Source organism: Bos indicus x Bos taurus, chromosome 16 (assembly GCF_003369695.1).
Source record: "Bos indicus x Bos taurus breed Angus x Brahman F1 hybrid chromosome 16, Bos_hybrid_MaternalHap_v2.0, whole genome shotgun sequence".
NCBI classification, from domain to species: domain Eukaryota; kingdom Metazoa; phylum Chordata; class Mammalia; order Artiodactyla; family Bovidae; genus Bos; species Bos indicus x Bos taurus.
In genome coordinates this window covers 30,851,055-30,876,238 of record NC_040091.1, presented here as the reverse complement: position 1 = coordinate 30,876,238, position 25,184 = coordinate 30,851,055, and the positions used below count along the sequence as shown (strand labels likewise).

The window sequence follows — 25,184 nt, the reverse complement described above, 5'->3', positions numbered from 1 at the left end:
TCTGTCATCTGCCTTCCTCTCCTTCTACCAATCTTTCATGGCATTTGGCTGGCCAGATGATATTCTTGGTATGTGCTTTGCTTACAGTTGTTAGAATGAATAATAAACTGTTCAGAGTTAGAAGGAATCAGAGATCATCTACCTCAGCCCCTTGAATTTAAAGACAGTGTAAAACCCAGAAAAGTTGCTCAGAGTCCACTAACTTGTGCTAAGCCATGTAGCATTAGGGTGACACCACCCTAAAAGCAAAAAGCAAAGAGGAACTAAAGAGCCTCTTGATGATGAAGTTGAAAGAGGAAGGTGAAAAACCTGGCTTAAAACTCAACATTCAAAAAACTAAGATGGCATCCTGTCCCATCACTTTATGGCAAATAGATGGGGAAAAAATGGAAACAGTGACAGACTTTATTTTCTTGGGCTCCAAAATCACTGTGGATGGTGACTGCAGCCATGAAATTAAAAGATGCTTGCTCCTTGGAAGGAAAATTGTGACAAACCTAGACAGCATATTAAAAAGCAGAGACATCACTTTGCTGACCAAGGTCTGTATAGTCAAAGCTATGGTTTTTCCAGTAGTCATGTATGGATTTGAAGGGTTGACCACAAAGAAGGCTGTGCACTGAAGAATTGATGTTTTCAAACTGTCATACCGGAGAAGACTCTTGAGAGTCCCTTGGACAGCAAGGAGATCAAACCAGTCAATCCTAAAGGAAATCAACCCTGAATATTCATTGGAAGGACTGATGCTGACACTGAAGCTCCAGTACTTTGGCCATCCGATGAGAAGAGTGGATTCATTGGAAAAGACCCTGATGCTGGGAAAGATTGAGGGCAGTAGGAGAGGGGAGCGACAGAGGATGAGATGGTTGGATGGCATCATTGACTCAATGGACATGAATTTGAGCAAACTCCGGGAGATGGTGAAAGGGAGTCAGAAAGAGTCAGACTTGACTGAGCAACTGAGCAAAAACAACAATGTGGCATGATAATCTGCCACTGGTTAGTGACCTTTTAGGGAAGCCTGGCGTGCTACAGTCCATGGGGTTGCAAAGAGTTGGACGTGACTGAGCAACTGAGGTAAACTGAGAGATAAATGTCACCATTACCATTCAGCTATAAATGGAAAGTTGTTGAACAGAGCGGGTGAGGGCATTCCAAACCAAACAGAGAGCAAGAATGGCACCAGAATCCAATGAAATTTAGCATAGACCTGGGATTATTAGTAGTTTGCAACTTTGCAGTCTATGGGCAAGGAAGGATTCCAAGACAAAAATAAATTTTAGGCCAGTGAAAGAACTCAACAAAGTCAACCTTTGACCACTGAATTCAATGGACAGAGAACATGTGACTAGGGTAATACAAACAGGGAATGACCCCGGATCTTTTATTGAGAGCCCAAATCCTTTAATGGCTATGGAATATTATTTACATTTGAGTAGAATTGTGTGGCCTGTGTTTTGGAAATTTCCTTCCACAACTTAAATATTGGTGCCAGACAGGTAAGGTCTAAAGTAAAAAGACTTTCATAAGCTTCCCATCATACCTACTTCCACCATTGTCCAATTTTATTCAACACTAATAGCTGATTTCTCTTAGCCTCTCTCAAAATGTTGCTGGCACAAGGACTATATCAATTGGCTAATGGATTTCTCTGCTCAGGCATTTGAACTTTCTAGTTGAAAAGCAAAAACTCCTCACATATTCTTGATCAAAGAAAAATCCCCATCATTGATATGACATACACCCTGGGAGAGAGAAACCAGGAGAACCCATTTATCTGATTGGTCTTTTGTTAATTCATTCATTTACTTATTCATTCATTCACTATTTACTGAGCACCCGTTATATGCCAGGCATTATGGAGATATGGCTTCCCTGGTGGCTCAGATGGTAAAGCGTTTGCCTGCAATGTGGGAGACTCAGGTTCGATCCCTGGGTCAGGAAGATCCTCTGGATAAGGAAATGGCAACCCACTCCAGTGCCCTTGCCTGGAATCTCCCATGGATGGAGGAGCTTGGTATGCTACAGTCCATGGGGTCACAAAGAGTTGGACACGACTGAGCGACTTCACTTTCCTTTTTCCTTTTCATGGAGATAAAGAGGAAATAAAGCAGATAATGGTTCTTCTCTTCATGATGCTTACATCACTGGGGATGGGCCAGACATGGTGAAGTACTGACAAGTCTGGTGAGTACCAGGTAAGCTTCTGTAGGGGTCTGTAGCAGGGGCTTCCCTGATGGCTTAGTGACCAAGAAGCCGCCTGCTGGTGTAGATGTGGGTTCGATCCCTGGGTCTGGAAGATCCCCTGAAGAAGGAAATGGCAACCCACTCCAGTATTCTTGCCTGGAGAATTCCATGGACAGAGGAGCCTGGCAGGCTACAGTCCATGGGGTCGCAAAAGAGTTGGACACGACTGGGCGACTAAACAACAACAAATAGCAGGAAAAGTGAAGTCGCTCAGTCGTGTCCGACTCTTTGTGACCCCATGGACTGCAGCCTACGAGGCTCCTCCGTCCATGAGATTTTCCAGGCAATAGTCCTGGAGTGGGCTGCCATTTCCTTCTCCAGGGGATCTTCCCAACCCAGGGATCGAACCCGGGTATCCAGCATTGTAGATAGATGCTTTACCGTCTGAGCCACCCGGGAAGCTCAGTTATCAGGAGACCTACTCTAAACTGGAAGGTCAGGAAAAACCTTCTGAGAACAGGAAACAGTTGGGGTCTGATCGATGAGTCAAAATGAGACTGATGAATATTCTGGGCAGAAGGAACGGTAAGTACAAAGGTTATTGGGCACAAGACAACACTTGTATTCAAAAAACTGATGAAAAGTCAATGTTCTGAGTATGGAATGCAGGTGACACAGATCATATTGATTTGCAGAGAGAAAGAGAGAGCACGTTACGGTACCTGCTGTATCAGCTTAGTCAACCCCAGTGGCTCATGAGGCCACATGAGCCTGCCCTCACCCACCCACTCGTGTGTCACGTCCAAGCCAGGGGGAGTGCCTATAGTCAGTACAGCAAAGCTCGGACAAGGCAGGACCAGAGGCTCCAGAGCAATGGTACCTTTCACACCCAGCTACAAACAAGGCCAGCCAGCACCCAACAAATGTGAAGGCTTTAAAAAGAGGGAGGCACAAGCACAATTAAAGACAGAGTGGCAGCCAAATTTTGGAAGCAGGAATTGCCACAGACAAGCCATGATGGGTGGTGAATGCGCTTACAATGTGATACTCTGGCACCACTGCTTGAGTCATTTCCACTGAAACAGCGAACTTTAAGAAAAACATTTGAGCATCTTTATGGATCAACCAAAAATTGAAACTTAGCAACAGGGCTGAATTTGAATCCAAGACTCTATGACTCTCTGTTCTGTTTAACCATCAGACCTCATTATTTTCCACTATGGAATGAAGAATTTTTTGCCTAAATCACTGTACTATGTGTACTGCATCCCTACTAAGTTGCTTCAGTCATGTCTGACTCTTTGCGACCCTATGGACTGTAGCCCGCCAGGCTTCCCTGACCACGGGATTCTCCAGGCAAGAACACTGGAGTGGATTGCCATGCCCTCCTCCAGGGGATCTTCTCAAGCCAGGGATGGAACCCATGGCTCTTACAGCTCCTGCAACTGGTAGGTGGGTTCTTTACCATTTGCGCCACCTAGGAAGCCCCAATTCACTGTATATTCCTGAGTAAATCTTATTTTTCAGTTGAAAAAGTACTGCAGCTACCTCAAAAGCCCAGGAAGTAGAAAGACGAGTGATACAGATGAATCCATTCTGTAATTAGACACATATTTGGTGTTTGTCATTAAGAAAAGATGCACAGGAGACAGGAAGAAAGGAGGCAGCTTCAGTGAGCTACTCAGCTCAGCTCTCTTTAGAGAGCTGTGTCATTACAAAGGGATGTCCCTATCAGACAAGCAGTTCCTCCCCAGCATCTAAGATTTCAGTCATTTTCTCAAACTGGCTTTTTTTGGCTCATTCCCAAGGGACCTCTTTATGAAACTGTTTTGGGCATTTTGCAGGGAATGAAATCAGCTGGGTAAAAGACAACTTATTTCACCTAGGCGAAGAGGTCTGGCAAGCACAGCAAGAGCCTTTCCAGATCCCTCTTGGGCACCAAAGTGCTTCTTGCAACACTAGTTAATGCAAGGGATCAGTTTATCCCACTGACTCCGTGACCCTGCAAGATGGCATATGGAAACGGCAGGAGTCCCAGCGTGGGGCACTGCGACACGCGTCTCTGTCGCTAACCAAGGTTTATGTGCTCACAGTCTGTGTTTTTCTTGAGTAGGGATGTGGAGCAGGGCTCAGCCAGATGGATTATCATTTTCTATAGTTAATGAGTTTATCTGTCTCTTAGGAAAGAAATGCAGAGAAAGAAGGGTGAGGGGAGGGAGGGAAACAACGTGTCCATACTCATATGAGCATCGGTGGACATTTGTCCTGTAGAAATTCAATTCATTAAACAGAAATGCTCGTCTTTTTAGCCTCCAGCCAGGTTGCGTCTGATACCCAGAAGGTCACATGTGTTTGGAAGCCAGTGAAGAAGTGACACTGAGCAGCTTCTGCAGGTCAGGCAGGCTCCTCCCTTCCCCCAACACTCCCCTCTTGCTTTTTTCCCCAGAATCACTGCCTGACTCTGTCTTCTCTGAGCCACTCCCCCCTCCCATCAGTAGCTCTTTTCTCATTTTTCCTGATTAGCTTTCATTGTCAGGCCCAATGACACACAACCACCTGATTAGATTTTTTAAAACATTCTAATCTGAAAACAAGTCTATGTGTCTGTGTTAGTGGCACATGTAAATTTCTTCCCCAAAAGGCTGCTCTGAGGAGTTCTGTTCATGTCACTGTTCTTGGCTTTTTCTCAAATATGGATCAAAGACTGCTGTGTGCCTAGGGGCTTTACATCTCTCCCTCCCCTCCACCCCTACCTTCCTCACCCCCCACCCCCACCCTGCAGCTTCCTTCAGTCCTGGAATATTTACTGAGTATTGAGAAGTAGTCAAGCACTCTTCTAGGCGCTGGGTACTGTTCTACAAAAGCATTACTTCAGTTAATCCTTACAGTATTATGAGTTTAACATTAATATTCCCATTCTATATGAGAAAACTGTATCTCATAGAAGTTGAATAATTATCCTAAATCACATAACTACTGTAGTGCAAAACTGGTCTACCTCTACCAGTTAATCTTTTTACAGTGCTGTAAGCTATGGATCACAGCCTTGTTGTGGTGAAGGAGCTTTGACACCGTGAACCATGCCGTGCAGGGCCACCCAAGATGGACGAGTCAGAGTGGAGAGTTCTGACAAAATGTGGTCCATTGGAGGAGGGAATGGCAAACTCCTACAGTATTCTTGCCGTGAGAACCCCATGAACAGTACAAAAAGGCAAAAACATAAGATCCGAAAGACGAGTACCCCAGGTCAGAAGGTGCTACTGGGGAAGATCAAAGGGCAACTACTAACAGCTCTAGAGAGAATGAAGCCGCTGAGCCAAATCAGAAACGATGTGGATCGTTGTGGATGTGTCTGGTGGTGAAAATAATGTCCACTGCTGTAAAGAACAATATTGCATAGGAATCTGTGGTGTTAAGTCCATGAATCAAGATAAATCGGATGTGGTCAAGCAGGAAATGGTGAGAGTGAACATCAATATCTTAGGAATCAGTGAACTAAAATGGATGGAATGGGTGAATTTAATTCAGATGACCATTATATCTACTACTACTATGGGCAAGAATCCCTTAGAAGAAATGTGAGTAGCCCTCAGAGTCGACAGAAGACTCTGAAATGCAGTACCTGGTTGCAATCTCAAAAAAACCCAGAATGGACTCCATTTGTTTTCAAGGCAAAACAGTCAACATCACAGTAATCCAAGTCTGTGCCCAAACCATTCATGCCAGAGAAGCTGAAGTTGACCAGGTCTACGAAAACCTGCAAGATCTTCTAGAATTAACACCAAAAAAGATGTCCTTTTCATCATAAGGGATTGGAATGCAAAAGCAGGAAAGCAAGAGCGACCTGGAGTAACAGGCAAGTTTGGACTTGGAGTACAAAATGAAGCAAGGCAAAGGCTAACAGAATTTTGTCAGGAGGATACACTGGTCATAGCAAAACATCCTTTTCCAACAACTCAAGAGACAACTCTATACATGGACATCACCAAATGGTCAATACTGAAATCAGATTGCTTATATTCTTTGCACTCAAAGATGGAGAAGCTTTATACAGTCAGCAAAAACAAGACCTGGAGTTGATTGTGACTCATATCATCAGCTCCTTACTGTAAAATTTAAGCTTAAATTGAAGAAAGTAGGGAAAACCACTAGGCCATTCAGGTATGACCTGAATCAAATCCCTTATTATTATACAATGGAAGTGACATATAGATTCAAGGAATTAGATCTGATAGAGTGCCCGAGGAACTGTGGATGGAGGTTTGTAACACTGTATAGGAGACAGTGACCAAAACCATCCCCAAGAAAAACAAATGCAGTAAGGCAAAATGTTTGTCTGAGGAGGACTTACAAATAGCTGAGAGAAGAAGAGAAGTGAAATTCAAATGAGAAAAGGAAAGATATATCCATCTAAATGCAGAGTTCCAAAGAACAGCAAGGAGAGATAAGAAAGCCTTCTTAAGTGAACAGTGCAAAGAAACAGAGGAAAAGAATGGGAAAGACTAGAGGTCTCTTCAAGAAAATCAGAGACACCAAGGGAACATTTCATGCAAAGACAGGCAAAATAAAGGAGAGAAATGGTGTGGACCGAACAGAAGCACAATATATTGCATATCTGGAAAACTCAGCAGTGGCCACAGGACTGGAAAAGGTCAGCTTTCATTGCAGTCCTGAAGAGGGGCAAGGCCAAAGAATATTCAAACTGCCGTATAACTTTGCTCATTTCACATGCTAGTAAAGTAACGTTCAAAATCCTTCAAGCTAGGCTTCAACAGTACATGAACCACAAACTTCCAGATGTACAAGCTGGATTAGAAAAGGCAGAGGGACCAGATGATCTGGTTCCAGATTTGCCAACATCTGTTGGATCATAGGAAAAACCAAGTGAATTCCAGAAAAACATCTACTTCTGCTTCACTGACTACACTAAAGCCTTTTCTGGATCGTAAGACAGTGGAAACTTCTTAAAGAGATGGGAATAGCAGACCACCTTACCTGCCTCCTCAGAAACCTGTATGCAGGTCAAGAAGCAGCAGTTAGAACCAGACATGGAACAATGAACTGGTTCAAAATTGAGAAAGGAGAACGTCAAAACTGTATATTGTCACCCTGCTTATTTAACTTCTGTGCATAGTACATCATGCAAAATGCTGGACTGGATGAAGCACAAGCTGGTTTAAATACTGCTCGGAGAAATAGCAATAACCTCAGATATGCAGATAACACCGCCCTAATGGCAGAAAGTGAAAAGGAACTAAAGAGTCTTTTGATAAAAGTGAAAGAGAGTGAAAAGCTGGCTTAAAACTCAGCATTCAAAAAATGAAGATCATAGAATCCGTCCCATCATTTCATGGCAAATAGGTGGGGAAACAATGGAAACAGTGACAGACTTTATTTTCTTGGGCTCCAAAATCACTGCAGATGGTGACTGCAGACATGAAATTAAAAGACGCTTGCTCCTTGGAAGAAAAGCTATAGGAAACCTAGACAGTGAATTAAAAAGCAGAGATATCACTTTGCCAACCAAGGTCCCATCTAGTCAAAGCTATGGTTTTTCCAGTAATCATGTATAGATGTGAGAATTGGGCCATAAAGAAGGCTGAGCGCCTAAGAATTGATGCTTTTGAATTGTGATGCTGGTGAAGACTCTTGACAGTCCCTTGAATAGCATGATGATCAAACCAGTCAATCCCAAAAGGAAATCAACCCTGAATATTCACTGGAAGGACTGATACTGAAGCTCCAATAGTTGACCACCTGATGCAGATAGCCGACTCACTGGAAAAGACCCTGATGCTGGGAAAGATTGAGGGCAGGAGGAAAAGGGGGTGACAGAGGATGAGATGGTTGGATGCATCATTGACTCAATGGACATGAGTTGGAGCAAACTCCCGGGAGATACTGAAGGACAGGGAAGCCTGGTTTGCTGCAGTCCATGGGTTCACAAAGAATTAGACATGACTGAGGCACTGAACAACAACAACATGATAAGCAAAGATTCTGTTGTTTCAACATTTTCTAAAAAGAATATATAATAAGTTTATTAGGACTAATTGGGCTGATTAAACAACTTATTTAATAAAAATTTTAAATGTTGGATTCTATTAGTAAGACAGATTGATTTTTTGTTTTATATAAGTGTGTACAATAACAGAGTGTTGGCTACTAGAATCTTGCCAGATAGAGACTCTGCCAGGGCCTGCTTTAATAAATAGTGAGGAATTGTCCATGATTAGCAGTGTTTATTTGGGATAGCATGCTTAAAGGCAGTATTAATGAGTACGTCCCCTATAATTTCCTACATATTCATCATTTGCTTTTTAGAAAACATTTTTTTTTCTTCTATAGATACTGGAAATGTGAAGATCAGCCCAAGTCTTCTCTAAACTACCATACATTCAAAACCCATGAGGCCAAATCAATGGGATTTGATGTGCACAAAACTCTTGTATATTTTGATTTGAATTTGGAAGGAAACGCAGTGTAGTCACTGCATGTTCAGGCAGCTCTTTTTTCTAAATTTATTTTTTATTGAAGGATAACTGCTTTACAGAATTTTGTTTTCTGTCAAACCTCAACATGAATCAGCCATAGGTATACATATAACTCCTCCCTTTTGAAACTCCCTCTCATCTCCCTCCACATCCCACCCCTCTAGGTTGTTACAGAGCCCCTGTTTGAGATTCCTGAGCCCATACAGCAAATTCCCGTTGGCTATCTATTCTACATATGGTAGTATAAGTTTCCATGTTACTCTTTCCATACATCTCACCCCCTCCTCCCCTCTCCCCAAGCCCATAAGTCTATTCTCTATGTCTGTTTCTCCACTGCTGCCCTGTAAATAAATTCTTCAGTACCATTTTTCTAGATTCTGTATATGTGCGTTAGAATACGATATTTATCTTTCTCTTTCTGACTCATTTCACACTGTATAATAGATTCTAGGTTCATCCACCTCATCAGAACAGACTCAAATGCATTCCATTTTATGGCTGAGTAATATTCCATTGTGTGTATGTACCACAATTTCTTTATCCACTCATCTGTCAATGGACATCTAGGTTGCGTCCATGTTCTAGCTATTGTAAATAGTGCTGCAATGAACAATGGGACACGTGTGTCTTTTTCAGGTTTGGTTTCCTCAGGGTATATGCCTAGGACTGGGATTGCTGGGTCATACAGTGATTTTATTCCTAGTTTTTTAAGGAATCTCCACAGTCTTCCATAGTGGCTGTATCAATTTACATTCCCACCAACAGCGCAAGAGGGTTCCCTTTTCTCCACACCCTCTCCAGCATTTATTGTTTGTAGACTTTTTGGTGATGGTCATTCTGACCAGTGTGAGGTGATAGCTCATTGTGGTTTTGATTTGTGTTTCTCTAATGATGAGCGATGTTGAGCATCTTTTCATGTTTTTTTTTTTTTTAATTGAAGGATAATTGATTTACAGAATTGTGTTGGTTTCTGCCAAACATCAACATGAATCAGCCGTAGGTTTACATATGTCCCCTCCCTCTTGAACCTCCCTCCTGCCTCCCTCCCCATTCTAACCATCTAGTTTGTTACAGAGTCCCAGTTCGAGTTTCCCGAGTCATACAGCAAATTCCCACTGGTGCTGATGAAATTATTTTCAGGGCAGCAACAGAGACACAGACATAGAGAACAGATTTATGGAGGTGGGGGAGGAAGGAGAGGGTGGGATGTATGCAGAGAGTAACAGGCAGCTCTTTTACTACAACTTGATCACTGCCCTAGTCTTTCAATTCCAGTCAGGCAGCAAATAGCTGGTAAAGTGAGGAGTCTCAGTGTTTCTTTCTCCTTTCTGTCTCTCTCTCTATGGAAGGCATCACTGTTCTGATTAGTCTGTCAAAAATGAAAGGCCATGTGAAATGGTACCTCATAGTGGTTTTGATTTGCATTTCTCTGATAATGAGTGATGTTGAGCATCTTTTCATGTGTTTGTTAGCCATCTGTATGTCTTCTTTGGAGAAATGTCTATTTAGTTCTTTGGCCCATTTTTTGATTGGGTCATTTATTTTTCTGGAGTTGAGCTGTAGGAGTTGCTTGTATATTTTTGAGATTAGTTGTTCATTGCAGCGCTGTTTATAATAGCCAGGACATGGAAGCAACCTAGATGTCCATCAGCAGATGAATGGATAAGAAAGCTGTGGTACATATACACAATGGAGTATTACTCAGCCATTAAAAAGAATACATTTGAATTAGTTCTAATGAGGTGGATGAAACTGGAGCCTATTATACAGAGTGAAGTAAGCCAGAAGGAAAAACACCAATACAGTATACTAACGCATATATATGGAATTTAGAAAGATGGTAACAATAACCCTGTGTACAAGACAGCAAAAGAGACACTGATGTATAGAACAGTCTTATGGACTCTGTGGGAGAGGGAGAGGGTGGGAAGATTTGGGAGAATGGCATTGAAACATGTAAAATATCATGTATGAAACGAGATGCCAGTCCAGGTTTGATGCATGATACTGGATGCTTGGGGCTAGTGCACTGGGACGACCCAGAGGGATGGTATGGGGAGGGAGGAGGGAGGAGGGTTCAGATGGGGAACACATGTATACCTGTGGTGGATTCATTTTGATATTTGGCAAAACTAATACAATTATGTAAAGTTTAAAAATAAAATTAAAAAAATAATAAAGAAAATGCAAACAAAGAAAAAAATTCAAAAAGCAAAAAAAAAAAAAAAAAAAAGAAAGGCCATGATGAAAGTGCAAAGCCCCTAAGAAATCATGATGAATCTGAAAGGAGACATATCTATACTGGCTAGTACACTCAGGAGCCAGATGATGGAGGAAATTGCTTCTTTGTTAGCATGAGTGAAAGTTTTCAAAATAGTCAGTACAAGGAACTCTCTATTTAAGTACCAGATTGCTGGACACAGAATATGAGGGGATCTGGTGTATGTTTTCTTTTAAACAGGGCCTTCCTTCACTTGAAGGAAAGCTGCTAATGTCAGTACAGGAAATGGGCAACTCTGAAGAGATTTCAGGTCTACTGCAAATGCCCACTACTGGCAGCTTTTCAAAACCATGTCAAGGTGTGTCTCCTCATTTGCTTCTGGTTTCCAAAAGAAAGCTGGACCCAGAGATTGTTGATGCGCATTACTACCAGTGTATTCTAGGGAATTCCATTTTCAAAAGCTGTAAGACTTCTCACGATATGAATTCAAGGATGCTCAGTAGGTGACATGAGCAGCTTGGGGCACAGGAGACAGATTAAAGATTAGGCATAAATGTCCAGTGTTACCCTATGTGAATGAATCACAGTCCAGAAAATAGAAACAATCTTTAAAACTTTTTGGAAATTATCCTATCTTTAAAAATATATACAATTCTTAGCTATTACTGGCTACTTCAAATTCCAGGAAGTCACATGTGAGATTTCTCACACCCAGTTGTTGCCCTTGAGCATGGCAGCCCCAGCCGCCCTACCCCACTGCCTGGCCCAGGCCTTTATGTCCCTGAGTAGAGGTGGTGCCAGGCTTGGCTTCAGTCCCTCAGGCCCGCACAGAGGATGCAGTTTCCAGTGCAAGCCAGAGGGGCCCCACCTGCAGAGAACTACAGTCTGAGAAGACTAATGAATGAGGAGCCCTGTCTATTTAGCGCTTGCGCACACCCATGCACGCGCGCACACCTTGTGCCTTCTCCATGCTGAAGTGTCACCAGCTTCTCAGCCTGTCTACTCCAGAGCAAGCAAGCGAGGGACAAGTATCAAGGGTCTTAGGCTCCCTGTTTTCTCCAGGCGGGGCTTGTCCCGTATGAGGCTGAACAAGAGCCGGGGGCAGGCATCCTTAGCTCTACCATGGCTGTGCTCCCTGTATCTCCTGCCTTTCTGGCTCTGGATTAGTACTCCAAGCTGCTCTCCTCACCCTCGCTGTTCGAGTCTCTTCAGATCACCATCCTGCCTTTGCTCCCTATTTTCTTCTCCCACTTCTGTCTTTCACTTCCCCCCAAGAACGCATCATCAGCCCCTCAGCCCTGTTGTTCTTTCGCTCCCTCTGCTTCCACAGTCTCTCCCTGAGGACAAACATCCTTGTGACTTTTCCACAACCCTTGTGCCCATGCCCCTCCCACTCCCTAAACTCCGTACTCTGTGGAAACGCCGCAGCCCTTCCAGGCCAGAGGCCCTGCCTCTCCTCTTAACCAGAGGCCTTCCGGAAGCAGGGCTGCATGCGAAAGCGCCCCCTGCAGGTCAGGTGCAGTGCGACCGGTCGAGGGGAGCATCCAACCACACAGACGCCCAGGAGTGCAGCAGCAAGGAGCTCATGGTGCACAGGGCGGGGCCAGCTACCGCTCCGCAGGAACGTCCACCACGTCCTGCCTCATCCAAATGCCAGGTTCTACATATTCTGCTTCTTACACCCAGACCCAACCTGTTCAGGACCCCAAAACTAGTTTCTGTGAGGGATCTGCAAGCAGTTCATCCCCCAGAACCACCGGGTAGTGTGGTCATAGTCGGGGAGGCACCTACCTTCCACTCCAGAAGTCCCTCTCCTCTCCTTTCCGGTGAAACGACAACTTTTGGGGCATGAGTGCATGGAGTCTGGGGTATTTATGACGAGAGGTAGATTTAGTTGCTCTGAAGCAGACTAAATGATGAGTGAGTTTATGCAAATGAGCATTTCAGGCTTGGTTGGAAAGCGTAAATAACGTTAATCACGGGGGTGAACTGCGCAGGCACATCACTCTTCCTGCATGCCCGCGGCAGCGCTGACAGAGGAGGTTCCATCCTGCCCTGGAGTAGGTTCTCTGTGCTGTCTGCTCATGGGTTGCTGAGCCAGGAGAGGATTCTCCTGGCAACCCCAGCCACGGGCTGTGCCTGCCCAACTGCCCACCGCAGGTTGCAGCTCAGGAATTCACACCAACTGCGCGAGCAGCTGGCATCACCTCCAGACACCCTGTGGGGGCCTCTGCATTTAATAACAGAAACTTGAAACCACGACCAAGGTAGCAAAGCAGCCAGCCTGAGGCATGTGCCCATTTCGCCAGCCTCCTTCAGGGCCATTCATCCTGCCAGATCCTTCACATCCTCCTCGCCCCCAAGCACACTAGCCTTTGTGCAAATTCTTGAGTCTGTCACATCCCTCCTGCCTCAGGACCTGTGTGCCAGCTTTTCTCTGAGACTGGCTCAGCCCCTCGCTAGTTCATATCACTCTCTGAGAGAAGTGTTCTCTTTCTAATGCCACTCCTCTTCACCCCAGACCATGCCAGGTCCTTCCATCTTAAGCTCTCACAACAGTGTATCTTCCCTTCATAGCTCTAACACAGTGCTTAACGACATGCTGTATTTTTAGAATCCTGTCATGAAGGTACGGGACTTCCCAGGTGGTGTGGTGCTAAAGAACCTGCCTGCCAATGCAGGAGATGCTGGTTCAGTCCCTAGGTTAGGAAGGTCCCCTGGAGGAGGAAGTGACAACCCACTCCAGTATTCTTGCCTGGAAAAGTCCATGGACAGAGGAGCCTCATGGGCTACAAGTCCATGGGTTTGCAAAGAGTTGGATACGACTAAGCACTCACATTAAGGTATGCCTCTCACACCAGGGTATGAGCTGCCTGGTGGCAGGATTCCTATATGCTTTTTAAAAAAATATTGTATCTAATAGTGCTTGGTAAGTGGGAGATAATAAATAGTTAAATTTTTAAGAAGTTGATGAATGAATGGCGGAGAATGGTGCGACAGAGAGCCCTAGCGTGCCTGTGTAAACAAGCAGCGAGGGAGCTGTTGCAGGGCACACTAGGTCACTTCAGTCATGTCCAACTCTTTGCAACCCTATGGATTGTAGCCCGCTAGGCTTCTCTGTCCAAAATTCTCCAGGCAAGAATACTGGAGTGGGTTGTCATTTCTTTCTCCAGAGACTGTTTCTGACCCTGGCGTCAAACCTGCGTCTCTTACATCTCCTGCACTGGCAGACGGTTTCTTTACCACTGTCGCCACCTGGGAAGCCCTGATACTGGCTGAAAAAAAAGAAACCTATTAGAACCAAATATGGAGCAACAGACTGGTTCAAAGTTGGGAAAGGAGTACATCAAGGCTGTATATTGTCACCCTGCTTATTTAACTTCTGTGCAGGATACATCATGCAAAATGCGGGGCTGGATGAATCACACGCTGGAATTAGGATTGCTGGGAGAAATATCAATAACCTCAGATATGCAGATGACACCATCCTAATGGCAGAAAGAGAAGAGGAACTACAGAGTCTTGATGAAGCTGAAAGAGGAGAGTGAAAAAGCTAGCGTAAAACTCAACATTCAAAAAATGAAGATCATGGCAATTGGTCCCACACTTCATGGCAAATAGATGGGGAAAGAATGGAAACAGTGACAGATGTTATTTTCTTGGGCTCCAAAATCACTGTGGACTATGACTGCAACCATAAAATTAAAAGAGGCCTGCTCCTTGGAAGAAAAGCTATGACCTATCTAGACAGCATATTAAAAAGCAGAGACGTTACTTTGCTAACAAAGGTCCGTGTAACCAAAGCTATGGTTTTTTCAGTAGTTGTGTACTGATGTCAGAACTGGACAGTAAAAAAGGCTGAGCGCTGAAGAACTGAGGCCTTCAAACTGTGATGCTGAATAAGACTCTTAAGAGACCCTTGGACTGCATGGAGATCAAACCAATCAGTCCTAAAGGAAATCAACCCTGAATACTCATTGGGAGGGCTGATGCTTAAGCTGAAGCGCCAGTACTTTGGCCACCTGATGGGAAGAGTGGATTCACTGGAAAAGACCTTGATGCTGGGAAAGATTGAGGGCAGGAAGAGAAGGGGGCAACAGAGGATGAGATGGTTGGATGGCATCATTGACTCAATGGGCATGAGTTTGAGCAAACTCTGGGAGATAGTGAAGGATAAGGAAGCCTAATGTGTTGCAGTCCATGGGGTTGCAAAGAGTCTGACACAACTGAGCGACTGAACAACAACAAATGGATAACAATGGATGAAAATCTTTTCTTAAAGACTACATTTTATATAAAAGCATAAGGAAAGACTAGGACTTTTTTTTTTTTTTGCAATTAATAATAAGGATCCTAAAATAAGCAGTAGCCAACCCAGCATCACCTACAGGAGACTGAGAGGTGCTCAGGGGCAGGTGCCCAGGACCTGGAAAAAGGGTGCGGTGTGGCTGATGAAAGACACTCTTTCCTTGGACACCATGGCTGAAGATTAGCACTACCATTCTGATGGGGAAGAAACAGAAACTGTCAGAGCGGGGCCCATTTGTGGTTAGTTGCACATAACTATGAATTTTATGTAGTTCTCATTACAGAGCATGGGACTTAGTGATTCTCAACAGCTTCTTTGTTCATCACATAAAATCCTGAGTTGACGAAGCCCTCTAGATATTATGATGTTGGGGTGCCAGAATGCACTGAGTCCAATTTGGCTTTTAAAGTCAAGTGTCTGGTGGACAAACCAAATAAACAGCCCCACTTAGAGAATTCGATCTTAAATAAGTTTATTTTTTGTCTGGGTGTGCTACATATTATACCAGAACCAATCACAAGTGTTTAAAATAGCTAAACTTTAAAAGATGTGTTTGATGCTTTTATACGTAAAAGCATTTTCAAAAACAAATAATAATGTCAATAAACAGAGTATCAGATGTGACAAGGTAGATCACTAAGTGGCTGAAAAACTATTCCCAGAGGATGTTGATTAACATCTCCCTCCAGCCTGGAGGGCACTGGAAATAGGCCATCCCCGGCCTGGATTTAGTCAATGTCTGTAGCCATGATATGGATAAAGATATTTAAGACATGTTTATGAAACCTGCAGCTGCTACAAGTCCAGAGGAAGGGATAATAGCTCTATAATCTTGGCCATGTTACTTAATCCACTGGACTCTCCATTTCTTCATCTATAAAATGGGGATAACGCTTCTGATCTCAGAGGGTTACTGTGAAGAATTAACGAGCTAAAAGTACATCAAGTGAGCCAATAAGGCTAGTTATCCTCCTCCTTATGCAGAGGAGTGGAATCAGGATTTTTTTGAAAGTCTCAAGTTTGAAAGGCTGAAACTTATCAAAATAAAAGGGGAATCCTGCATTTACTTTTCAAAAAGAAAAAAATGACTTCGGGGAAGGAGCCACACAAATACAGTGGCACAAGAAAACGAGTGAGTGGCAAACAAACAAAAACAGAACATCAAAAAGCGAACTTGGAATAATGTCATCAAATCATGTTCTTCCAAAAGATAATGTCATTTACAGAGTCTTGATTAAGTCTTTGCTACACCAGTCCATTAAAGGAAGGCTGTCTGTTGTACAATTCAGTCCAGTGATTCCCAGGGACCTGAATTCAGGAATGTTATAAACACTGCTGTGAACATATTCCACTGTGTTTTATTTTATAATCATTTGATTTATTGAAAATAATTTGAGTTACTTTCAGAGTACACCTGCATATACGCAAAAAATTACTGAAAACTCACAGAATGGGAGAAATCTGACCCGACAGTGTTCCTAAGATGGAGTTTTCATGGCCACCAGCGCAGTAGGCTGCTATAAGGCTGCTGTAGGGACTATACGTGAGTCCTAGAGTGAAGAGTCAAATGTTAACCCCTCCCCTTCTCAAATCATGAGATGACTCTTTCTTCTTCATTATAAATTATAAAAATAGCTACTATAGTAAGATCAAAACTAATTTAATCTCTTGGAAGATGATTAGTTGTTTTTAAGATTAAAAAAAAAAAATCTTATGCCTCCCAAAGCAGAAGGACTGCAGTATTAGAGATGGAATTTGCCCATGCTTTGGATACCCCAGGTCAGTGGCTGCAGGCTGTAGCCTAGGGCCTGTCTCTGGGCTTTGAAGATTTCTGGCATTTAAGGTGGTTCCAGTTTCTAATGTTCCCTCATGTGTCTGTCTGTGACCTAAAATTTCACAATTAAAAACAAGTCAAGCTATGAAGGGGGAGGGGAATGAACTTGACTCCTCACTCTGGAAGGCCAGCATTGCTCCTGGAAATGATAGAATAAGAGGAAAAAGACAGGGCCAGGAAGCCAGAGCCATAAGCCTTGCCCTAGTTCTGAGTCTGGGCGCATATCTTAACTCACTGAGATTCGACATTCTCATCTGTAGAGTGAGTGGCTAGATTGTCTTTAGAGTCCTCTCCAGCTCTGAAATTCTATTCTCTGTTAATGGTCTTAGCACATAGGTAGATTGGTCTTTTGGGGATTTATGGACACTCTCCTCACCCCACCAACAAAGGCAGAAGTGAGTTAAAAAGCACGAATGTTTCAAGACTCACAGGACTGGCAGTGAGGTGCTGCAGTTTCTAAAAATGTCTCCTATCTTTTCTCATTATCTGACTCACAGAACCTAAATTAATGGTGAAATTCTGGAACGGTATGCCAGAACCTCCAACTGTGACATGAAAGATGGTCATCTTGGGCACGGGGCTCAGTTATGAATGACTTGCCATATGCTCAAGCACTCTGTCATTTGCCTCCAGCTGTTTATACATCACACTGAGGCCAGGAGAGGTGCCAGTAACAAATCGTCAACAACAACAACCAAAAAATAGCGATTTATGCAAGTTTCCTGCTGCTGCTGCTATAAAACATTTACCACTGCAAACCTGATATTTTAGATTGAACTGTATGAACCTGCCAATTTCATAGATCAGAAATGATTGGCTATCAATAGTTCCATATGGTTAAAGCTACACAAGATCCCTGATAGATAGGGAAAGTAGAGTTCTACAGATCTGCCTCTGAGTGCAGTACAACAGAAAGAAGATAAATGACAATCCAAACACAAAGCCAGGACACACAGAGGCTAAACGGTTTTTATAAAACTGAAGGACAGTTTTGGAGGGGCCTTCTGGAATACTGGAATCAGGTGAAGTTTCAAGGGAAAGAACAAATTCACTATTTCTAGAATTAAGAAATATCAATAGAAAAATGACACATTTAAACAAATTTGATGTACCTGATTATGAAGCCAACACAAGGGGAAACAGCTGGAGAGAAACAGTGTTGTATTCTTTGAGCCCTGGATCCAGCTATGACTAAAGCTAGATACCCCTGGACTTTTCAGTTCCATGAGTCTTCCCACTAGAAAACATACTCACACTTACACACAAATAATAATTATGATATACACAAAAGCTTATGACGCTAGACCAGACTGACTTAAAATGCTGAATCACAAAGAGGCAGAATCCGTTTCTTATCAAACATTCCAAAAACCTTAGGCTTCCAGTCTGATTTACAAATCCATGGGGTCAAGGCCCAGGTAGCTGAAAACTGCAGAGATAAATTGTTTATGCGAGATTCTGAGTAAAAGAAAAAAGAATATATTTCCTGTCAAAACAGGAGAAATGAAAGAGAAACTTCTCATATCCACAGGTTCTGCTAGTGTGTTATAGTGTCTAATGCAGAGCTGAAAGTCAGGCTATTTCACGATTAAGTCTTCAGAATATAAGACAGAAGCAAGTTTGTTATGCCTTCATTCATAGGCAAGCAGCTCAAGTTTAGGTAGACTGTGTAATCTGCACAAGCCAACAGCTAAAATTTGATTAAAATGACCAAATTATTAGATTAAAACTATTAGAATATTCCCATATTATGCTAATAATAAAATATTAGAATAATACTAATAATTCTATTAGTACTAATAATTCCAAGTCAATTTTGTCTCTTTTCTGAACTGGTTAAACATTTGTGAATATGTAATACAGAAAATAATAGCCATCTGCTCATTTGTGTCCTAAGTCTTCCTGCCCACATTCTGCTCTGATAATTTATTGTTTCAGGCAAATAAAAGATAGATTTTAATTTACTGCCAAATGTGTGGCGTGGGCAAAGGATAAGTTGGAACCAAAAAAAAATATTTTCCTTTTTACCATCTATTAGTCACCATTTGAAAATCAGTATTCACCCCATCCATGCCTCCAGACAACCAAGTGAAAATTGTGGTCTGTTCCCAATTCCAACTGATGATGCATTGTGCCATTATCCCAGGAGCTAATATGAGATTCAGTAGCTGCTGTCTCACCTGACAAATATGCCTTCAGAATCCAGGTTCACGCACATTACTTGAAGAATCTGCAGCTAGGAGTTTAACATAATTTATACTCCCGAGTCCCTCACTAAAGCTTCTGTATGCAGCGTATGACTTGAGACAGAAGGATAAAGAGACCAGAGTGGTTCTTTTCTTTCCTGCTCCATCATCTAGTTGGTTTTGGCCATTCCTTCCATCTCTGTGGTCATCTATTACATATTGAGGGCCTACTGTGTGCACTGGAACACGTTAGCTGCTGGGAATATGCTGATAAGTAAGACAGTCTTTCCGGTGGTTCAGCCCCTTTGATATTCATAGGAAGGATAAAAGGAAGAGGAGAAGAATTCTAGTCTGGAGAGGTGTTAGAAAGTATTCTAAAAGTACTTCAAAGTAAGGATGCAGAATTAAAATGCACCCCCAAAAAAATGCCAATGTCCCATACTATAGATCAATAATTAAAACATTAGCAGCTAGTATTTGTTGAGTACTTATTTTGTGCCAGGCATTTGCTAAGATTTATATCCTTTAATCCTTATTACAATCCTACGAGGCAGGTTCTATCAATACACCCACTTTAGAGATGGGAAAAGTGAGGCTCAGATACACTAAGAAACCCATATCTAAAGTAAGAGACCTCAAGGCAATGGAGTTGCAGCACAGCCTTATTTGACTCCTATCTAAACTCTTAGCTGCTATGTTACACTGCACTAATTTACTCATAAACTTACATCCTGCCAATTTAGGACAGGATATAAGTATTTCTTAAGATGAATTTTCAAAATGTATATTTTTTTTAAAAAAGCCATGTCTTCCCCTAAATTAAAAATGAATCTGATTGAGGTCAGGGCACGAAGGTGGGCCTTGCCTACAAATCACAAGTAGGTTGAGCTCCAGCTGCCACTCACGTTGAGTCCCCTCCCAACCAGCACTCCAGCGCCCCCTAGCGTTGAGGCCGGGCTGCGGGCAGGTGGGAGCTCTGCTCCTGGTGTGTTCAGCTCCACCTCGGGCCCGGCCGGCTGTCAGAGACTGGGGAGCTGACCAGGTCTGTGTGAGAACACTGACCTCAGATCCAAATTCAAGAAATCACTTATTAGCATAGCTCTGCCATGCAAAGACATTTCTACCAACAAAGAGAAAAAGCGATGAAGGGAATGAAAGGAGGAAAAAACATTTGGCTAAGGCCAGACAGGGTCAGCCAATTAAGTCTCCCAACTTCTGGCCAAATGTTAATTCCTTGTCCACTGGTGACAAGTCAGGAATGGACCCTAAATTGTGCAAAGCTATGTGAGGGAAGCGAGGCTGGCAGTGAGATGTCATTACTGGCACACGTTAGTGAGAGCAGTAACAGCCAATTTGAAAATGGCCTTTCGTTCCTGGACTGGTTACTTATTTTTTGGCCTCTGAGAAACCAAATAAAATTAAAATGCACCATTAATAACAAAACAATACTTTACTATTCCCCTTCCTTTTCAGAGACCCATCCATGACTGCATCTGATCAAAGCTGAATTATTAAATGCCTATAGATTAATCCTGTAACTCTCAAGGGCTTAGAGTTTGTAATTTCCTTGGAAAAAAAATAGTCACAATCCACACCGTGAAAAATTTAATTGCACTTTAATTACCAGTTAGGCTGACTAGCATGAGATATGGGTGCCTTCAATTTCTAATAGTCATTATGATTCCAAGAGAATTTTGAAAGGAAATAATTGAATCTCTTGGGAGTATTCTCTTCTTCTTCCACTGCCAAAATCAAAATGAGAGCAGGAAAAAAAAAAAAAGTACAGGGTGATTCAAATTCTTCCAGATCATAACCCAGGACGGCCCCCAGCAATAATAAACTGGCCGTTCCCAGGCAGCTGCACTGCACATTTGGTAATATGCTAATAGAGAAACCAGTTTCCTGCAGTTGAGTTCTGGTACATTAAACAGATAAAGGCTCTGCGCTGGGGTGTTTCTTTACGAAAATCAGATCCAAAGATGTCATACTTGTTTCTTTGTTTCTAGGAGCTAGGCACTCCTGTAGGCCTGTGGACCCCACCCCAAAGCACTTATGTGCACACCGGCTCCTCTCCCACCTGTTTCCACGATGTTTCAAAAACATTATTTCTAAAGGAAAAAGGGTAGAAAATAACACCATTAGGAAAGTCTCCAGCAAAAATGGAAATCAGAAGAATTCAAGAGGATACAAGCTTAGCTCTTCACCACTTTCACTTTATCAGAGAGCCAGCTGGGAAGAGAGCAGGCCTCCTGAGCGCTGGTGCAGGGGGTGAATGGAGGCCAAGCACATGTTGGCTCCTAGGTGCCCCAAGGTTCTTGAGGTGTTTGCCGTGTGTGTGTGTGTGTTTCCATCTAGACTGTGGAATGCCTCAGCCTTTTTGGGGGTGCCATCCCCCCCCCCTCAGCACAGGACTTTTTATATGAAAACAAATGTGGCTGTGTTTTTTTTAAGTCAGGCTGGAGAACAAACAGGCAGATACCTGGAAGATTGGGACTGGCATATATACAACTATGTATCAAATAGGTAACTAAGGAGAACCTATTGTATAGCATAGGGAATTCTACTCAGTGCTCTGTGGTGACCTAAATGGGAAGGAAATCCAAAAAACAGGGATGTATATATATGTATAGCTGATTCATGTTGCTGTATAGCAGAAACTAACACATTGTAAAGCAACTATACTCCAATAAAATTTTTTAAAATAATAAAAAGCAAAAAAAAAAGTCAAAATACAATTTTTCATGAGGCCTCCAACCTTAGCGCTCTGTACTGGCTGCTGCTGCTCAGTGCTACCCGGTTCATCACCTCGGTATTAGAGATCATTTAGTAGCTGGACTGGGGGCTTCCCTGGTGGCTTAGACGTTAAAGCATCTGCCTGCAATGTGGAAGACCTGGGTTCGATCCCTGGGTTGGGAAGATTCCCCTGGAGAAGGAAATGGCAACCCACTCCAGTATTCTTGCCTGGAGAATCCTATGGACGGAGGAGCCTGGTGGGCTACAGTCCACGGGGTCGCAAAGAGTCGGACAGGACTGAGCGACTTTGCTTTCACTTTCAGTAGCTGGATTACAATTTCATCTGCTAGGCAAATGTTCAGAATTATCCGCACTTTTCTCCAACCCTCTGTATCCAACCTGCATCAACATACAGTACTGCACGAGGTTTGGGTGGGATTTGCCTGTCCCTCTCTCAGGGACCTAGGAGCTGGGTTGAGCCGTCCCATCCCAGCCATGTGGGTCCCAATGTACAAGGAAGCACAGGCCCTTTCCTCCTGAGCCCTGTGGTTCAAGAGAAGGAAGCAATAGACCTTAACCCTTCCATCAACACTTGGATGTATCCTGTCTTGGGTATATGCTCTTGACTTCCTTGGGGTGGCAGCTGCGCCCACAGACATGAGATACTCAGGTTAGGGACAAAGGAGGATGGCATTGGAATGCCCAAGTAAAGACTGTGAGCCCGCAGCGCTTAGGAAGCGAGATGGGCAGTCTGGACTGAAGAACAAGCGGGGATGCTGAAGTGAGGATCCGAGCCAGCCCAGCACACAGCTCTCCCCAGGGCCACGTTGCTCAGGGGCAGTTCCTTGGTGAGAAGGATCTGGGAACTGGTGGCAGCAGAAGCTCCTCTCTATCCTTGACAGTTTATTATTTATAAGCATTTGGAGTAAACTGTACTGTGTCTTCATTATAGATGGTGAGCTCTCTCTCACTCTCGTCTCCACCAAGACTCAAGATATAGGGACCTGTCTAGGTGGCTGGTATGCCCAATTTGCCACCAGAGCTGGTTTTGGTCTCAGCGGAGGTGAACCTAGGCAAGCAGGCTGCTGTGGGCACTGTCCATTTCCCCAGCGGAAGCCAATTTCAGCGGGTTTCTGTTCTCCCTGCTGCCTGGGCAGAAGAAAGCTTTGCCTCCCTTGATTTATGCTCTGTGCATTGAAGCCAGATAGCCAGCTCAAGAGCTAGAGCAGCTCTTATGAGCCAGCACCGCCTCCTTGCTGGGTCCTAAGCAGAGGCCTCTTGCCCAGCAAGCTGGGAGAGGCTTGTGTTCACAGAACACAGAACCATGGGTCTAGAACCCATTCCGGAGCTTCCCAAGTGAGCCAAGGACGAATGACCCGCCTCCCCCAGGCAATGACCACTGCCACTGTGGTACTCTTAGTGGGAGCATCCAGTCCAAGTTTCCCCTAAATGTTCCATACTCCATTTCTAAAAGTGCAAAGTCCTCATCCAAACAGGATTGGAACTGGTAAGTGAACGTGAGTGGTCAGGAGGCCAGTCTCCAGCATCTCCTCCCCGTCATCGACTGAAAGTTGTGTCTCCACGCAAGCCCCTCCTTCCAGGCTGGGCGGGCTGGCTCCGAGCAGTGCTCCTGCTGGCCTGCTGTCTTAGGAGCCTTGAGGGGTTGCACATTGATGGACCTGAATAGCGGTTTTAGGTTTGAGGAGGCTGGAAGAGGAAAGCCATCAGGGTGCCTATGAGCCCCTGGTCTGTGTCAGAATGTGGCAGTTTGAATGACAGAAGTGAACCGAGAGCTGTGGAGAGAGGACCAGTTTCCCTAGGAGTCCTTAGTAGCAATCTGAAATATGTTGGCAGCAGGGTGCTACAAATGGATTGGCTGCTAAAACCAGGTGGCCTGGGAGACAGAGGAAATGCGGTTTCCACCTTGAGGCAGACTGGAAAAAAAAAAAAGACTAGGAAAGATTTTTTAGTAGCTACTGAGGTTATCAGATATTCTGACCAAAGTCCCTAGTGTTCATTATCCTTCCAATATATTTTCTCGTCTCCCTTCAGGCTGACTGGTGCATCTTCCAATTCAACAGGGCCTCCTGTTCTGAAAGGAGAACTAGGAGAACTAGCCCCTCTCAGAATGTAGAAGGTGAAGGCTGCTCTGCAGCTGTCGCATTCGGGCAGATCCCTGTTGCGGACTCCTCCGGCCTCCCCAGGATCCTGGTGGGATGCGAGTGAACACCCAGCAGCAGGTAAACAGAGCGCTAAAGTGCAAAGCGAAACTCTTATTTATAGATCAAACACCTGCCATCAATTTAAACAGTAGTTATCTAACTTGAAAGTTGAACGAGAGACTGAATGCCCCCTTGAAGCAAGTAATTTTGAAGCAGCAGTTCGTGTATACAGATGTGTTTAAAGCCTACTTCAGAATGCTGTAATTATCATCAAAAAGACAGATTCCATTAAATATCTGTTATGCTTTTAGGATCTGCACTTTCAGACAGATTTGAACAAATGGTGAAAGCCTTGGGTTTCTTAACACTATACTTTTAACATTATTTCTTTAAAGGACTTGCATTTAGGATCTTCAGAATTTGGAAAACCACCCGATCAGAGGTTTTGGGAACAGATAATGATACAATTTGGCTGTTCCTGTCATTTTGCCTTTTCAACCACAATTCTATTGCCAGCCCCTGCCTCTCTCATATACATAACAAACAATATTTGGAGAAAGCCATCTTCCTAAACACAAATCAGTGAAGAGTAAATGCATCTCTAATCACAAGCAAATAATAACGATCATTTCTTGAATGTTAAAAATAAGGTGATGTATGGTACAGTTGTACCATGAATATTATTCCATTAATACTTTTGACGAATTCTTGAAGACTGGTGTTACTACCTTCATGAGTAATAAAAAGTGAGGTTCTAAGAGGTTTAGTACACTGAGATCACCCAGCTAATAAGTGGAGGAATTTGGATTTGACCACTGGTTGGCCTGGTTCCAAAGCCCTTGTTCTCTCCACTACATCATACTAGCTTAGGAAAAAAGCACCACCACCACCCCCTCTTATTTGCATTGTTGTTTTTCAGTTGCTCGGTCATGTCTGATTCTTTGCAACCCCATGTACTACAGCACGCCAGGCTTCCCTGTCCTCCACCATTTCCCAGACTTTACTCAAACTCACGTCCATTGACTGGGTGATGCCAACCAACCATCTCATCCTCGGTC

At 43.5% G+C, this 25,184-nt stretch overlaps 1 protein-coding gene and 1 long non-coding RNA gene across 4 annotated transcripts in view; one reads left to right on the top strand and one right to left on the bottom strand.

Moving 5' to 3' along the window:
* The window catches only part of SMYD3 (SET and MYND domain containing 3), a 739,173-nt gene that overhangs the window by 35,055 nt on the left and 678,934 nt on the right, over positions 1-25,184 (bottom strand). The window lies entirely within an intron of this gene.
* The window catches only part of LOC113906478, a 112,962-nt gene that overhangs the window by 68,310 nt on the left and 19,468 nt on the right, over positions 1-25,184 (top strand). For both annotated transcript variants that reach the window (XR_003514895.1, XR_003514896.1), the window contains exon 3: positions 24,017-24,204. This is a non-coding gene — a long non-coding RNA (uncharacterized LOC113906478). The remainder of the gene's footprint in view (positions 1-24,016; positions 24,205-25,184) is intronic.